Source organism: Mus musculus, chromosome 14 (genome assembly GCF_000001635.26).
Source record: "Mus musculus strain C57BL/6J chromosome 14, GRCm38.p6 C57BL/6J".
In the NCBI taxonomy this organism is placed as follows: domain Eukaryota; kingdom Metazoa; phylum Chordata; class Mammalia; order Rodentia; family Muridae; genus Mus; species Mus musculus.
Genome location: NC_000080.6, coordinates 77,416,871 through 77,432,732, shown reverse-complemented (window position 1 = coordinate 77,432,732; position 15,862 = coordinate 77,416,871). Strand labels below are relative to the sequence as shown.

At 38.9% G+C, this 15,862-nt stretch overlaps 1 protein-coding gene across 36 annotated transcripts in view; it reads right to left on the bottom strand.

The window, feature by feature from the left end:
- Positions 1–15,862, bottom strand: part of Enox1 (ecto-NOX disulfide-thiol exchanger 1) — a 565,516-nt gene that overhangs the window by 289,031 nt on the left and 260,623 nt on the right. Inside the window, exon 1 of one of the 36 annotated variants that reach the window (XM_011245065.3) lies at positions 9,385–12,059. The exons of the other annotated variants lie outside the window; for them this stretch is intronic. The gene's annotated coding sequence lies outside the window, so the exon portion shown is untranslated. Of the gene's footprint in view, positions 1–9,384; positions 12,060–15,862 lie in introns of those variants that run through there. 36 annotated transcript variants of the gene reach the window in all.

The following is a 15,862-nucleotide window of genomic DNA, read 5'->3' as shown; positions in this document are numbered from 1 at the left end:
ATACCCACAGCCTTGTTTTTTTGTTTTGTTTTGTTCTTTTTGTAATTTTGAGACAAGGTCTCACTAAGTTATCCAGCAGGCCTTGAATTTTCTCTATAGCTCAGGTAGGTCTTAAACTCATGATGCCCTGCCTCAGGAGCTTCCAAGCAGCTATGATGATAGATTTGTGCCACCAGGCTTAGCTACTTTGCTTGTTTTTATTGAGACACAAAGATTCGTTATACGTTCTGAGTTTGGTTTCTTTGTCATATATATACATACACACACACACACATACACACTTATGACTAAGTTTCTACTCTGTGTATTACCTATGGACAATGCTTTCAATGAGGAACTTTGGATATTTGTTAAATTTAATTATTCTTTTTAATATATTGTATCCTAATAAATAATTGCCATCATTCTAAGAAATTCTACTAAGTTTTGAAGGTTTATAGTTTTTAACTTTGATGTAAAGATTTATTACAAACTTAAAACTATTTTTTGTACGGGGTGAATGGTAAGGTAAGTATTGTCTTCTTTGTTTCAAAATAGTACATGAAGGACAATAACTAACTTTGTTTTTTATGAGCTTTTTCTTAACTCAGGAAACTGTATCTGTTAAAAATTAGTTGCCTATACATGTTTGTCTATTTTCTGATAATCTACTTATTTCTACCTATTCATTTGAAACATCTTCTTTTAGTATCATTTTCCCATCATTCATATATATATATATATATATATACACATAAGTCTTTGTATTTTTATATAAAATTCAGCACCAATTTCATTAATTTTCACATAAAATCTGGGTGGGAATTATTTTCAATAATTGCATCCTTAAAGAAATAGTCAACTTGTTGAAACAGAGTCTTCATGGTACAATATAATTAATTCTCCATTTATTTGCCTTAAATTTTTCATACATAAAATGATATTCAGTTTGTTTTATAGTTTTTAAACATATTATCAAACATACTACATGATATTACTTGCAATTTTACTTTATAATTTTTGATTGTGTACAGTTAGAGTTGTTTTACACTGATCTTGCACCCTGAGGTCTTACTAAGTTCAAGAAAAATTTCCCTGTTTCTTATTCTTTGTGCTTTTTATTTCTTTTCCTTGCCTTATTGCATAGGCTGAGACCTCCAATACAGTGCTGTTTAAACACAGTCAGAACAGTACTTGTCCCTTGTATTTATTTTGAAAGAAGGTATCACTATGCCATTATTATATATTGCTGTTACCGATTTCTCCTGGTAAGACTAACGAAGGTTTCTTTAAGTTTTACTGAGAGTTTTTCATCAGAATTATGTAAATTTGAGAGTGTTGTTTTTGATTTTACTTATGCTAATCAGGTGATTTGTGTGTAACCACCCCAATACAAACTAATATTTATTATTCAATATTTACATTCAAATATTAAAGTATGCTCATATACTTGGAATAAGTTCAACTGACCGTGATGTATTATACTTATCTTTAAGGTCACTATAGTGATTGGGAGTGACATGTATGTGGTGAAGCAACTTTATATCTGTAATCATGAGGAATATTGATGTTGTTTTTGTTTTATCATGTATAAACAGGACTGTGTAACAGAGCTGTGATGTTCTAAAATATATTGTATTAAATTAATATATGCCTATTCACATCCTAGAAAATTTCCCATTGAATTTCATGTTTCCTTGTTCTGTACTCTGAATATATACTTCATTCTAAAAAAAAGGCTTAAAAGTACTATTTCTACTTACATCTGAATTTAATGAAAATTAATATTATTTACTTTATAAATACTGTAAGAATCTCACCAGCAATGCATCCTGTACCCCTGTACCTGAAATCCTTTCTGTAAGAATAATTAATTTCTTTTACTAATTAAACTCAGTTTAAAAATACAGGATTATTCTCATTTTTTACTTCTCTTAATTTTAGTTAATTTTAACTTACTACAAAGAAATTTTTCTATTGCATCAAAGATACTTTTCCTTCCCTCATGGCGTCCTACATGAAATAGAAGTAATCTTTCCAGTGTCTTCTCATTGTCACCTCAATTGACCAAACACCCACTTTTTTCTGGGGCTGCTTTGTTAGTAATATAACTTATGCAATGCTTTTTTTTTTTTTACTGAAAACTCCAACCTTTATGATTTAATCTTTTTCTACCATGTATTTTTTATTATCGTTCCTCAGTTTATTTTATCTTTTAAAAAGTCCTAACAGGATCTTTGAAGGCAGAAATTATATCTTAAACTTCATTGTTCTCCATTGCATCGAACACAGTCTTTTAACACTCAATAAATATTTATGGGATTATTGATTTGCCTACTCTGTGGGTTAGTTTAACATTAATTATAGATTAGCACCATTAATTATGGATTAGCTTGAGGAAACCTACACTGAATGGAAGCATGGGAGTGTTAAAAAATAGATACTAAGTGTGACTCTATCAAAAGTCACAGAGCTGAGCTCAAAGATCTTCCAGTGGGCAAACTAGAGCAATTTGAAGTTCAAATGGAAATATTATGAGAACATATAACCAAATTATAAAATAAGCCCAAAATGGTGCAGTCAAATGACTGGATAAGATGATAGGCAGATAGATCAATAGCTTGATCGATAGCCAGATAGCTTGATCAAAAATATGAATGATGGATAGATAGATAGATAGATAGATAGATAGATAGATAGATAGATCCATACATACATACATACATACATACATACATAAGAGGACAGATGGACAGACAGGAGAAAAGGGACAAGTGACTTCTTTGGAGAATTCTATTTTTAATGTCGAAGGAGCTGGAACTGTGGCTTTGTAGATCAGAGCACTTGCTGCTCTTGCAGTGACCTGGTATTAGCACTCAGCACTCACACAGCAACAGAAAACCACCAGTAGCTCTGATTCCACTCTCTTCTTGCCTCCACTGGCACCAGGCACACATGCCACACACTTATATAGATGAAGGCAAAATACAGAAAATAAAAGTCTAATTTAAAATAAAAAATAATTTAAAATAGCAATTAGAAATCTATAGTAACTGCAGTAGACAAAGTCAAATGGTGAATAATAAATGTGAAAAACTTTTAACCAGAAACAGCACCATTAAACAGCATAAAAGCAATCCTCCCAAACGATTTCATAATCACTATATAGAGGCTTTAACATAAGCCTAAGACCCCCTTTAACCTCCTTAGTTCAGGAGACAGAACTTAATTTCTTTTCCCTTAATTGTATACTACACTCAGTTACTTACTTGAAATAAACAATACGAAAAAGGAAATTTGTAACTGTAGAGCCCCTGCAGAGACACAGCAGACATTACCTCAACCAAGTGGTAAAACTTTACACAGCTACTTAGAGTCATATAGCTACTATGTATCATGTACCATGGATATAAGGAAGAGTGACCTTCAGCTCTGTAGCAGGCTTCCCAGGGACCCTTAGTCCTAGACTACTGTGACACAAAGTCAGAAGGAAAACATGGGATAGTCTCTGATACATTTAACTGTTATTCTCCAAAGCTGTCAAGGTCCTGAAGGTAAAAGGAAAACTATGAAACTGCCACATATTGATGAAGATTAAATGTATATGATACTTGTGGTACCTTGAACAGAAAAATTACACAGCTGAAAAATGATAATGTCAATAGAGTAACATTTGACTGTAGTAATTTGATTGTGTTCAGTTCTTAGTTTTGATAAATACAGCATGGATGGGAACAAGTAGTATCATTACCAGTAATAGACACAACAATTATTTTTAAAAAGACACAGGCTGCCTGTGTCATTATAAATAAAGATTAATATCCACATACACATACACACAACCCCATCAGCAGCTTCAGCAGGCCACAGCCCCTTCATAGATCTCTCTACCAACTGACCAAAAGGCATATCATAGCAACTTTTCCAGAAGCAGCTAGTGACAACTTCAGTACACAAATATCAACGCAAGACTACAAGGTATCTGTCTTAATTTTGTTTCTGTTGCCATGACAACACACCCTGACAAAAGCTTAGAAGAGAAGGAATTTAACTTAAAATTAGGCAATCCTAACAGAGAAGTCAGGAACTTGAGAGAAACAGGTGACTGTTCAGCCATAGTAAAGAGCAGAAAACAAAGAATTAGCACAAGCATTATAGTCTACAGCCCACTTTCTCCACCCTTAGAGGCTCCAGCATCTCCTGCCTAGATAGTGGTGCCCCCCACAGTGGGCAGGACTTCCAATCTCAATTACTGTAACTAAAACCCTCCCTGCAGCTATGCCCATGGGGCCAGCCCAAACTAGACAGTCTCTTACTTAGACTTCCTTCTAAAGGATTTCTAGATTGTGTTGAGCTGACCCTTAAAATTAACCAGCACCACACCAAAGGAATTAATAAAATGTTAGCAGCCAACCCCAAAGAACTGGAGACGAATGACCATCCGGGAAAGGAATTAATGCCAAACATCTTAAAGCACCTTAGTGACCTACAGAGGAGGTTGAATGGAATCAAAGAAACAATAGGTGGACAAGATTAAAAATTCAACAGCAGTGAGAACCAACACTTTTGAAAATATTGAAAATATTGAAATAGAGATGTGGGGACTTAAACTATAGTGAACACACTTTAAAAGTTAAATGGGGATCTTTAACAACAATTAAACCAAGCAGAAGTATAAATACATCTGCATCCACATCAGTTTAAGTTGTTTGGTCAGATGAACAAGGAGATGAACATGCATTTTATGGGAAATTCAGAACAGAGAAAAGAAAAGATAGATTGCTTAAGAAAATGGCTGAAAAGCACTCAAATTTGGATCTGGAGAAAAGTGTTCACACCTATGAAACACAGAACAAAGGTAATTATACCATCAAAAGTCAAGCAAAGACTTTTAAAAGCTGTGAGAGGAAATCAGCTCATCACACAGACTTCTGTACTCTCTATGCTTGGCAGCAGTGCTGCTGGCTAGAAAAAAATATAAGATGATAGATTCTATGTGATAAGGAAAAGAAGGAAAGAAGAAGCGTGCCACCCAGGAATCCCACCCTGGGAAAAAGCTTTAAAACTGAATGAGAGGGAAAAACAGTCCAAGGCAAATAAAGAAAGGGACATTGTCAACACCAACCTCCCTTGCAAGGAGCTCTAGAGGCAGATCTTGAGGGACGGTGAATTGAAATATGAAATAATATGAGCATATTCATCTTACTAGTGAGCGCAGATACAGATGAATACTAAACCATGCGTCCTGTGCTGGTGGTGGCACAGGAATCCTTAACAACACTCGGTACAAGTGTGAAGTTAAGGACTAAGAATAAACACCAAGTTTGCTCCTGGATGCACACTATAAGAAGGAAACTTAGATATTAATAACCATGCATGTCTGTCCAATTCATGTATAACTTTTTATGTGATTGAAAATGTTTACCATGAAGTAGATTCTCATGAGGTTTTATGCCAACCTTAGTTTAATCACAAAGGGAAAAAAGTATGGAAGACTAAAGTATATCAAAATAAAAAACTCAACAGAGGAAGATCTCAAAAGAGGAAGAAAAGGACCATGAAACAAACAGAAAACGGCAAAATAAAAATAATTTTTTTAATTTAGTAACAAATGATAGCAATAATTACTTTAAATATAAATAGATTTGATTTATGCATAAAGTATGTAGAAGTAGAACACACACAAACACAGTCCAACTAAACCTCAGACAGAAACACGTTCAAGGACACACAGGCTGAAAGTCTAAAGATGGCACAAACGGCCCAGAAAAATACTACTTGGGAAGAACAGGGCTGGGCAGCCTCTGTTCATTAAATCAAAATGGTGGTTTAAGGTTAAAACAATACTGCGAGAAAGAAAAATTGTCACAAATGATAAATGGGTTGGTGCAAGAGGATGGTATAGTAGTAATTTATTTATAATTTAAGCTTCAGAATAAACCTATCGATAGAACATTAAATATCAATATAAAGATAAAATAAAATGTAAATTATGTTAATCTTTTTACTGTAAAGCAAAACTTGCAAGATGCCCATAAGGAGAAAAGGTTACAGTAATTGATATAGCTACAATGTGCCCATCAGAACCCACCGATTGAGACTGAAACCCATGAGACAGCTTTCAAAAGTAGAACCTTTCAGGAAATATTTCAGAAGTGCTTTGTCATTAACCAGGTCATAAGTGCCTTCAGTCAGAACTGGAAGGAGTTCGCATGAGCCCATTTTGCTCCCTGGGCATGGATAAATACAAGTTCATCTCCTTTTTCTTTTGCTATTTATATAGAAGTTCTGCTATATGACTATCCATGGGATAGGACCTCATCAGATACTGAATCTGCTGTCACCTTGATATTCTTTAGGATTCAGAATTATCTATTAAATGTCTATATTTTACAAATAACTCAGCATCAGATATTTTACTACCATAACACAAGAACACTAAAATGGTAATATTCTCATCTTATGGTAAAACAATTATTTTCTAGTTGAGGAAATGAAATAGTAAGTTGTTAGCTCTCTATTAAAAATACCTTAAGACACCGTCAATAAGACAAAAAGTCCACTAACAGATTGGGAAAGGATCTTTAACCTATCCTAAATTAGATTAGGGACTGATATCTAATATCTATAAAGAACTCAAGAAGGTGGACTCCAGAAAATCAAATAACCCCATTAAAAATGGGGCTCAGAGCTAAACAAGGAATTCTCACCTGAGGAATACCGAATGGCTGAGAAGCACCTGACAAAATGTTCAGCATCCTTAATCATCAGGGAAATGCAAATCAAAACAACCCTGAGATTCCATCTCACACCAGTTAGAATGGCTAAGATCAAAAATTCAGGTGACAGCAGATGCTGGCGTGGATGTGGAGAAAGAGGAACACTCCTTCATTGTTGGGTGGGATTGCAAGCTTGTACAACCACTCTGGAAATCAGTCTGGTGGTTCCTCAGAAAATTGGACATAGTACTACCGGAGGATCCTGCAATACCTCTCCTGGGCATATATCCATAAGATGTTTCAACTAGTAAGAAAGACACATGCTCCACTATGTTCATAGCAGCCTTATTTATAATAGCCAGAAGCTGGAAAGAACCCAGATGCCCCTCAACAGAGGAATGGATATAAAAAATGTGGTACATTTACACAATGGAGTACTACTCAGCTATTAAAAAGAATGAATTTATGAAATTCCTAGGCAAATGGTTGGACCTGGAGGGCATCATCCTGAGTGAGGTAACACAATCACAAAAGAACTCACATGATATGTACTCACTGATAAGTGGATATTAGCCCAGAAACTTAGAATACCCAAGATACAAGATACAATTTACGAAACACATGAAACTGAAGAAGAACGAAGACCAAAGTGTGGACACTTTGCCCCTTCTTAGAATTGGGACAAAACACCCATGGAATGAGTTACAGAGACAAAGTTTGGAGCAGAGACGAAAGGATGGACCATCTAGAGACTGCCATATCCAGGGATCCATCCCATAATCAGCCTCCAAACGCTGACACCATTGCATACACTAGCAAGATTTTGCTGAAAGGACCCTGATATAGCTGTCTCTTGTGAGACTATGCTGGGGCCTAGCAAACACAGAAGTGGATGCTCAGAGTCAGCTATTGGATGGATCACAGGGGCCCCAATGGAGGAGCTAGAGAAAGTACCCAAGGAGCTAAAGGGATCTGCAACCCTATAGGTGGAACAACAATATGAACTAACTAGTACCCCGGAGCTTTTGTCTTTAGCTGCATATGTATCAAAAGATGGCCTAGTCGGCCATCAGTGGAAAGAGAGGCCCATTGGTCATGCAAACTTCATATGCCTCAGTACAGGGGAATGCGAGGGCCAAAAAGTGGGAGTGGGTGGGTAGGGGAGTGGGGGGGGAGGGTATGGGGAACTTTTGGGATAGCATTGGAGATGTAAATGAGAAAACTACCTAATAAAAATATTTAAAAAAGGAAAAAAATACCTTAAATAATCAACTTATAACAAGGAAAATGGTTGTTTTTGTTCATAGCAAGGATGTGTTATGAAAACATAATCAGCATCTAACAAGGATGTGAGATTTCAATCCATAGTCACTAGGATCCATTGCTATTTTGGCAGGAAGGGCATGTTTTGCCCTAAGAGGGAGGATACTGTGGAAGACTGAGGGAAGCATCTCATGTGGGCGAGCATTGACACATAAAACAGGAAGTGACTGAGATTCATACACACACACACACATACACATAAAATATTGGGCAGGCATATGTGATGAGCCAATACTATCAATACTTTCAAAGCTATAAGTAGCTTTCTATAGAAATACTTAAATATATATATACACACACACATACATATATATAAATAATTAAAATAATTATAGGTTTTTATCTGGGCAAATAAATTGAAAGTGTTTATATGTATCCTAACTTCCTACCACTAGGACCCGCCTCTCAAAACTACTATAACCAACCAATAATGCCCAGCTGAAGACCAAGCTTCAGCATCTGGCCCTTTGAAAAACATCCTAGACTTGAACTGTAGCAATGTTTATTCTCTGAAGGTACAGAGATAATTAGACCTAAATCTCACACTATATTGAAAAGAACTTAGGTCCTTATCCATCCATGTATGAAATCAACACCTAACACTAAAATAGGAGGCTATGATCAAACAGACACACACATAAATGTATGTAGGCATATGTGATGAGACAATACTATCAATACCTTGAAAGCTATAAGTAGCTTTAAATAGATATATATAGAAATAATTCAATATATAGAAATAATTTAAATAATCATAGGTTTTTAGCTGTGTAAATAAATCCTGGGGTGAGAACTAGTATAGCTTTTATTTTAAGCCATCTTTTTTAATTTCTAAAATCATTTACATGTGCTATTGATATAAATAGATACAAAACATTTATTCACATAAACATGAATCCACTAGGAAATTTTCCAGCTAGATTTATGCTTCATACTGTAGCCCTCAGCATTTACATAAGGTCCTGTTGGTAATTCAAAAATGAAAACATAATATTTTAAACCTCACACATAGGTATCTATATAGTCTAACCTGCTGCCGGAGTGTTACAGCAACACTTTTAAGATGTATAAGGGGATGGCCTGCTTCAGGGTTGTTAGTTATTAAGGATGAAGAAGTGGTGAGGTATTTATAGAACCGCTAGGAAGTGAGTAATACTGTCTGTCCTAATGGGAGAGAGCACCTGACAAAAGATCTCCTTGCTGATTAATACAGCAATGGAAGAACTCCTACACTGGGGCCGGCCGGAAACAGCCTGAGCCCGCAATTCACTTCCTGTGTGATTCCAAGGAACAAGACAACAAGCCACCGGGAACTGTCTGGTGAGTCACGCCCCAGTTTCAACGTGAGTGCCCAGGGCCTCACCATGGAAGAAGATGTAGTTCAGATTGCATCAGGCAGAGCAAGGACAGCACAGGATGATGTTATTCCAAGTTGTGATTCAGCTGCTCTAGCATCCATTGGGTTTTCTGGGTTTGGCGATTACTACTTTTCAGTCCAGACCCGGGGAAAGTACAAATGGAATGGAAAACCTTAAAAAAGGAGACAGATGTCAGCATACGAGGACTGTACAGTCCTTGGGTGGCATTCTCCATCATTTTCTACTCCCTTTCATGTGTGTTTAAATAGTTTAGATGACAATGTCCCCCAGTGTCATTTGACATGGGAAACATATATAAAATTCAATACTCTATATCCCATAGCAGTTTCAAAGATGGATGCTGGCTTGCTTGTCCTGAATAAAGAGGGGGAAAAAAAAAACATCTGGGCTTTTTCCTCACACCATCCTTTCCTGAATCAGAACTCCATAGCAACTTGCAAGTCTGTACAATATGTTCTGAAGGTCGGGCAGGCCTACAACCGTTTAGCCACTCCTTTGTTTTTTGTTCTTTTGGGGAGGGGGTGTTTGTTTACAAGAAGTTGGTCCCAATAAGTTCCACCAATAGCAATGACTTCACACCTCTGCTGGAATTCATCATCCAAAGAGAGTATCCACGCTTGTGCAGACCTGGTGAGGAGAAGGACGTCACCAGACTACCAGTCACAAGAGACTAACTAATGGAAGGAGAACCAATAGCCTCTAAATGTTGCAGGGTTGCCCATCAAGGCCAGAGCTTAAAGCACCCCATGTCACCCTGTGTGGTTCCCCATTGGCCTTCTTGGATTGGTAATGGACAGCGTTTTGCACTCAGATGCTGTGATAGCTGCTACTGGCTTTATAGTTCCTATGCCATTCTGACCAAGAGTCAGAGGCTCCATGAGAGCTGGATGTCGAGCCTTTTATGACTAAATCCACATTTTATCTAAAACTAGAACACTGGGATTCATTAATCATCCTGTCATTTTTTTTAAAGTCAATAACAACTTCATAATTTTATTGTGACAAACAAGTCCAGATGAAAGTGCTTTGCACATCTAAAATCTTTTGACCTCAGAGTTCTCTCTGCTTTTCTGTATCCCTATTGGGGCCAGCATCTACAAACTTTGACCGAGCCATTTCATTCCAAACGCCGGGTCTTAATCACACGCACGTCCAGATGAGGTCCAGGTGAGATGTGAGAGGCTGGAACTGTTCCGGGTATAAACTCTGGGACTCACATACCTAGGGGTTCTAATCCCATCCCGACAACCGACTTGCTGGCTGATTGACCAGAACAGTGTTTAACCTTCACGCTCAGCTCTTTGAACAGTGTCTAACTCACTGGACTGTTGTGGGGGTTAAGTGGATTGCACTAACTAAGTCACTGAGAACAGGCCTGGCACAATGTCAGCACCGATGTATCCAATAGGCATGGAAGAAAACACAAAGAAATCTAGGGATGTTCTTTTGTGAACTTTTGTGCCTGGTGCCCTGCAAGTCTAAGGCCGTATTTTATACTCCCGAATTTCTCTGATTATTTCACCTGGATGTGTGTATTCTCCTCTCTCTTTAGCTCCATAAAGAGGCCGGTGGAGCTCCAGCTCAGAAAGTGTGTGTTTGGATAAAATAAGGATATGGGCTGAGGCCTTCAATCACGGCAGCAGCCTCGGGGCCCCTGGTCCTCCTCTGCCTATTTTGCACAGCACTCTGGGAAATGTATTTTCTCTTTCAAAGTTACTTAGGCATGGGAAGCTGCCTGAGCTGGAGAACAGTTCGTTGCTCTTTGATTAAGAGTGGCTTCAGGAGCACTCTCAGAGCTGGGAGCTGGGAGGGTTTCAGACAGTAATTTCACTCCAAAGAGGGCAGTTTAGGGGCTGACGAGACAGAGTTTGTGCCTTTGTATTTGTATTGTGTCTTTCTATGAGCACTGAATTCTAAATCACCAGTTGAGTTCAACACAAGTGAATCACATTGACCCGAGCTGTTCTGGAACTTTAAAAGGGAAAGGGAGAAAGAAAACAGCCTGGCCCATCTGAACCCTGTCATCCTCCATGCTGTGAGCAATTCGCTTCATTTAGAACTTGCTAAATTAGGTCAGGGAGTTCTCTTTGGGAATGGGAGTTTGCCAAGAGATTCTAAAATTCCCAAACTAAGACATGGAGCAGTACGCCGGTCCACTGGTTCTAATTCGATCTTTTAGAGAGCTTTGGGAAATGCTGGACCACTGGGCTGTGTCATCTCACCTCCTTGTGGGGGAAAGGCTGTCGCCAGCAGCTAATGCTTCAAACTGGAATCATCTCCCAGGTTCACATTAGGCTATCCAAGAGGACAGCGCTGACATTTACTCTCAATAAGTGATCAGTCCAATCCCCAGTGAGCAGAGGTATTACTGAAGTCGCTCATGTATGAGGAAATAGATACATAACAGGATACATAATATGGGATGTGCATTTTCTCAGTGCATAATTTACACCTATCGCATGCATGTGCTGACTTGCTCTGTATATTACACATGTTATTATGCATGTTATTATGTGTTTGATAAGGTCAGATTGAGCTCTTCTATCCCTGCAGCCACCCAAAGGTCCTCCCAGAGTCCCAAACTGCGGTGTTAACTCACATCCACTTTCCTTGCTTTTGGACTGAAGACTTCTAACAGAGAATACACTCACTCATCCCAATCTGTAAAGATTGTTTTCTTTTAAAAAAATTTAAGCAACATTTATTTATGTACTGGTTGGGGGGGTGTGACTGCACAATGTAGCACTTGTGGAAGTTATAGAGAGGACAGACAACTCATATGCAATGGCTGTCTCCTTCTTTAATTAGGTTGAGGGTTGACTGCTTAGGCTGTCAGACTTGGAGGCAGACACCTCTACCCTGAGCCATCTTGCTGGTCTCCATCTTGCATTTTTGCATCCATCCTACTCTGTCCTGAGAGTTCAGACCTACTCCATCCTGAGCAAAGTTAACAAGAAGCAGTCAAGTGATGGGTGAAAAAAATGCAAAGCCAACTAACCAACAAACCAAAACCACAGAGCCCAAGAGCATGGAACTGTCCTGCAGACTGCTCAATAGCACACAGCTTCAAAGTTTAGCATAATATTCTGGAACACTTTGCCCATGAGCATATAATTGATGGAAAGTCTTGCTAGCACCATTTCAGAGATACCTAATGGATTTCACAGTAACAAAGCCATTTTCAAAGAAATTCGGTGTCAGCAATGCATTTGTAGAAGCTTACAGATGAAACTGTGTGTATGGTCCACTCAGAAGAACCAATGTGGGTGCCGTGGGTTATTTTCGTTGTTATTGGCATTTGCTTCTTCCTTCATTTCTGCCCAAGAGTGGTCTGGATCACTTTGATCTCATCGGCTTTCATGCTTTGACTTCGTACTTACTTGTTATCTATCCCTTATGCATTTACATGATCACTAATAAGCCAGCCAATCAACCTTTATTTACTTTTCAAAATATAACGAGAATAATAGGCTAAGTTATAATCCTGGCTACATTGATTCATGAGGTCAGCACCTGTCTTCCTTGTGAACATTAAAATTTTCCATTTAGCCATCTTTTTAAAAAGTACCCTAAATGTGAAGCACTGGGGTTAACATCAGAAAGACAGACAGACAGACACACACGCACACACAGGCACACACGCACACACGCACATACGCACACACAAAGAGGGGCAGGATGGGACAAGGCAGAGTCAGTGACAACAGGGAGTTTCTTGCCTAGCTGTTGAGACTCAAAGTTAAAAGAATGAAGACCATGCTTTTTGTGTCAAGGGCTGGGTGGAAGAGCAAACTCGGCCAAAAGGGGCTTTAAGAATAAACATGAGGAGCTCAGGACAAAATGAAGGGAGATGGGGGCCACTGAGTGCAGAACAAGTGAATAACCAGGACAAGTAAGAAGACATTTAAAAAGGCATTCAGAGAGGGAATGGCTGGTGTGGGGAGGGCGAGCAGAGGGCATGATGAAGGGAAGGGCAAACTCAACTTTTGTGACCCATGTTCTGCCCTAGATCCCTCTGCTATGACTGTTTACAGTTTTGATATGCTGGAGAGGGTAACTAGCCACACGTCCTGAAGAAGTGATAAACCATGTAGGTACTGTTCACCCGGTCTGACCCCAAACCTCTCCTGCAGCCCATGAGCCACCCGCAGGAAAGCAAAGCAGCTGCCCCTCTCCTCCACTGGGAACTCTTGGCAGAGCTCTGCGAATCATGGGTCGGTGTTGTAACCACATCTGCACTGCGGCTTAGGTTTCCTTTATGAAGTTTATTATAGTAGGGAAAATCATATAGGAGGAAAATAGAAATGGGGCAAATAACACAAAACTAATTAGTGCACTTAAAATCAATAAATTAAAACAACAAAACCACTCTGTTAGTAAACTATTAACTCTTGGCTATTAATATTAGTGTGAAAGTGATTCAAATTTCAAAGAAAAGTTAATAACTTAAAACTGAGGGGCTTCTCTGGGGGGTGGTGAGGCTTGCTCTTGGTTAAATGACACCAACAGGAGCTGTTTTTATTTCTCCTCTTTTTAAAAACCTTCTACCACTTCTTTATGGGCTTCACACCATGTGCCCAATCCCATTCATCTCTCCATCCTTCCGTATCTTCCCTCCACCTTCGCAACCTCTCCCCACAAAAGGTAACATAAAAGAAAAAATTTCCATCAATGAGTCATTGGTCTGGTTTGAGGCCTCTGGCTTCTGCTACACCATCAATACTAGATCGCCATTGGGACTCCTAGGATATCCTGTTGTTGCCTTGTGTCATGGAGATCCTGCAGCTTTGGTTTTGCAGTGCCTGCCCCTTCACGTGCTCCAGCAGTCCATACATGAGCACTGGAGAGATGGCCCCACCCCTTGCCTCCCGCAGCAGGAGTGAAAGCTGGTCCCTCCCTCTGCCTGAGCAAAGCAGCAGAGCTGGCCTTGTGACCAACTCAGGTACCACCCAGGCCCAGATCCAGGGCTTTGAGTTGGCCCATCCCAATATCTACCCCTGAGTTTTTATTAACTGTATAAACAAACACTGTAAAAAAAATCATGAAATACATATGCAAATGAGTAGCTTGTGTACAGTCACATATGATGATTTACCTTCGCATTCACGTCTATGTGAGAGTCTCTCTTAGCAGTCAGTTATAGAAGCAGCCATAATTAGCATTTCATAATTAGCATTTATCTTTGTGAATTAAAGAGAACCATAGTATCTGCTTCGCATTCAGCTCTAGAGATGGAGGCAATTTTAGAGTTTGGTTCTTTGTCCTGTAGGCTTCTATTAAAACAGATGTAGAATAAGATGCGATTCAAACCGGTATTATATGTCCTGGATTTCCAATTCAGAGCTATTTTCATTTTTAGCCCTAAACACTTGGCTCCTTCACAAGAAATCCCTCTGGGCAGCGACTAAATTTTAAAATCAGAAGCAACTATAGTTCAAGAAAAAAAATTTTTTTTCAATGTTGAGATTTAGCAGTAAATATATTTTTATCTAAATAAAGTTTAAGGGTTGCTCTTTCCTTCCTTCCCTTCTGAAGCATCGACTCTTCCTTCCTCCTCCTTCACTCTTCACTTGGCATTTGGAGCCAGACACATCTGTAGAGATAGGAACAATGGAGATGCTTAGCCATCAGGCAGCCACCTCTTCTCTGGGCATTCCACAGTCATGTTGTGGATCCAGGTCCTAAGCCAACCCAACTTCTTCTAATTAACGCACACACTTAGTTGTTTAGGCTGATGTAGGAAAGCCTACCGACAACCCCATTTTGGGCTAAATTTGCAAGCCTTTCTCAAAACAAATGTTTAATAGTTTCACTGAGTTAAATTACATAAATGATTGTCTTAAAAGGAGAAATTCCAATCGCCTATTGCATGAAGCACAGGAGTATCATCAGCTGGAGTTGATGTGACTGGCAGTTTCCAGGAAAGCTGTAGTTGAACACAACTCTCTTTCATGAAGGAACCATGTCATTATGATCAATCTGGCTTCTCTGTGCCAGACTGTATTGTGAGGCGCTTTCAATTTCAATAACAAAACCACCCAGCAGCGGTTACCAGTTACCTCGCTGGTACTTTCCCTACACCTTTGTGCTTCCCATTTACAATATGTTTTCTAGATCAAGAGATAGACATTCAGAGCCTTGACATGTTCAAGGTCTCACAGCCAATATGGCAGAGCCAGGAGGAGCTCTGCATATCCCCACCGGGTAAGGCTCAAGGAAGGCTTCATGAGATTCTGAGACAGGCCACATGGTAACAAGGCATTGTGGATGGGTTTGGAATGATGTATATTCCCAGATCATAGCCAAGACTGAAGAATTCTATCTGAGGGTGGCGCCGAATCTGCCGTCTCATTCACAGAACCAGAGACCTGCTGCTTCTTCCACGGTTTAGCTGGATCTTTGAGTCAGCTTTTCCTCAACAACATTCCTAAGACTTTCATACTCAGTATTTGATTATCTTAT